Source organism: Rhopalosiphum maidis, chromosome 3 (assembly GCF_003676215.2).
Source record: "Rhopalosiphum maidis isolate BTI-1 chromosome 3, ASM367621v3, whole genome shotgun sequence".
Lineage (NCBI taxonomy): Eukaryota > Metazoa > Arthropoda > Insecta > Hemiptera > Aphididae > Rhopalosiphum > Rhopalosiphum maidis.
The window spans coordinates 15,274,448-15,277,735 of record NC_040879.1 but is presented as its reverse complement, the minus strand read 5'-3'; positions in this window follow the sequence as shown (position 1 = coordinate 15,277,735).

Genomic DNA, 3,288 nt, shown 5'->3' with positions numbered 1-3,288 from the left:
TAATATTATTCAATAATTATTACACGGTAATACCACACAATATAGTGAACAGCACAACTGCAGCCTTTTACACACTTATTTATGACACGTTTATTTTTTTTATCAAATATAAATTTATTACGAATTGTTCGTTTAGTAATTTCTCGAGAAGTGGATATTTTTATTTTATTTTTTTGAAATTTCCCTTGGATGTGTGCATTAAAAAAATTTTATAGAAAGTGATGGGCCTCTTAAATCGATGGTATCGTGCCCTCCCTCCCTAGTCCCACTTCGTCCATGCTTGCACATGCACACGTATGTATAGTAGGTTATACCTACCTACCTACCTACATTTTTTATTATACTCGACGATTTCTATATGTAATATCGGACGACGACCCCCACTACTATGCACGATAAATATATTTATTTATGTAAGTTATTAAACATTGCAATTTTATATTATTGTGTTAATATTATATTATTATGTCGGACGCGGAGAAAGCGGAACTGTAAGGTCATTAACACTCATCGGTGGCGGCGACAGCCGCGGCAAACCATTATCCCGAGTAGAAAAATATCGCTCGCGAATTTGTCGCTACGTCATTACGCATATACAGTATACACGTGCCTCACCGCATTTGTCCTCAGACGAGTCAACAACACCCACGCATGCCCCAATTGTTGATTCTTATACAGTTTATAACTTATAAGTATAATTAATGATAGTTTAAACGGAAATATTAAGCATACAAATATCTAAAATAGGGGAACTATATTATTTTCAGAAAATTATAATTATAATTATACTATGTACGTATAATAGCTTATAAATGAAATTTGATAACAATATCAACAATTTTATTTGTATATTTAAATATATGGATTTTATTCTAAGACTTATCAATTACATATTATATACTATTTCCAACGGAGGAGCCAAAGCCCCTTAACAGGGCCAATTTAGGTGTGTATTTAGGATCCTGAGCGAAATGTATTATAGGGGCCCCTTATACATAAACAAGGAAATATATTTTTTTACTTATTAAATAACATTTAATAATCATTTTTAGTAGTAGTAACAATCAATCACTTATTTAATAATAAATAATTATAAAAACAATCAAATCGAGTATAACTAGTATAAGTAATATCATCATAATATTTTTCCTGCATCCTAATTTAAATAAAATAAAATTGTGGGGACCCCAAATTGGTGGGTTCCTCTTAGCTGCAGCCCATTCAGCCCTCTCCTAAATCTGGCCCTATACCTTAACCTCCCCAACCTCATAATCCGCGATTGAGAAATGATGAACTAAATCATGCGAATATTTTTGGGTTATTTGCCCTTCACCATACTAATTGCAGTTTGTCTATACTCTTTATTAAGCGTATTTACGTCACTCTTTTTATGATTGCATTCATTACCATTTTCTAAAACCACATTATTAAAATAATATATAATATTATAGTTATCATTCATAGGTGTACGTAGACCTAAATTTCGGGGGGTGCTTACAATTTTTTTCAGGCCCTTTTCTAAATTTGGGCCCTCTTTTAACAAGACATGTACATATTTTAATAAATTATAACGCACGAATAAACATTACTTATATTATATCACATATTAATCAGTTGTATTACTAGTACCAACTACCAAGTAATATAATTTAATAGTAATCTAATTTCATTAGATAGTTGAATCTAAAATCTATTTTCAAAATAATTGCAATATTTATTTATTATTTTTACTTTTGTAATCAGTCAATAACGTCTAGCTGTTATAAATCATAGTACATTTTATCACGCAAATTTAAAATAATTTACGTTGTATTATTTTTTATCCCGGAACATAATTTTTTTATGACATATTTTAGAAAAATTGCCATTTTTATTCTAGTAATATTAGTTAATATATGGACCCATATATATATATGCTATAGGGACTTAAATTTTAGGGCCCCAATTACATGTCAGGGGGGGGGGGTGCCCAGGCACACTAGGAGGAACCTGGCCGGAACCCCCCCGTGCGCACGCCTATGTTATCATTAGATAATGAAATACTATAAAATACATTTTCCAAAAGCCCAACACTAAAAGAAAATATACAACTTTAAAAGTGGTTGATATTATAATATATCACTGTGTAAGTTTCAATTTTCAAGACGCTAAGTCAACCGTTATATAATAACAGACCCGCCATCGCGATGTCCTCTGAAAACACTTGTTAATATATAATAATAAAATACGAATGTGTATTGGTACTAAGTAGGTTTAAGCAAATTCAGCACCGTTTGTTTGTTTTATTAAAATAATATATATTACGTGTATTTTAATATATTTGCGTACGTGCACCAGACATCTATCTTGCCTATAGCGCCAAATTTTGGTTATTATTCACTCATAGAAATAAAATATTGTTTATATCGTTATTGGCATTATTGCTAAAAAATAAGTCTTCTCCGTCAGCTTTTGAAACTCTTTATGGGACCTTTTCTAGCTCCATCGAAAATCCTTTCGTCAATATCTCTCTTCGCTGTCTTTCAGTTTTGTTATTTAAAAACATTGAAATCATCGTTACGTCACGCGCACACAACATACACAAAGTATTCTTAAATTTTATATACAGTGTGTGCCAAGAACCTTTGCAAGTTTGCCTTTACAAGTATCTCTTAACACTCAATGATACAGAGTCTTTTACGCTTTCTTATTAATGTTTCGAGTTTCCAACCATCACTTTTACTCGTATTTTAAACTTCTTCCTATACCACGTTCTTAACAATTAGTAAATTAATAATTTTAATATAATGCCAACTACCATAATTATACAGATAACATTTAATTTAATTTCCGTATAAATTTGAATAAAACAGATTAAAAATATTATTATTATTAAAAATTCTTTAAACTCGTCGAATGAGGCGTATATGGTATTTTATTGAATAATATTGTATGTTAACTGGCCCCCCATCTCATACATTTTGTATATTGTTTATGATATATGATTCATTTCGGTTTAGATTAATTTTTATTAATATTGACAAACATAACATTAATTGTATCTTAATAGTTTATATTAATTTGTTAGTCATGCTTGTGTAATATTCACAATGTTCGACATCATTCATTAAAACGAAAAATTGCTAATGTCTGGTCTTGAAGATCGAGCCTATAACCAACCTATACTAATCGACATTGTTACACAGAATTGTATAATATATGATTGTGAATAATTTTCTAACGATAGCGATGATTAAGTATGATAAAACTGGAGCGTAGCAAAACGCTTTGTCGTACATATATATAGTT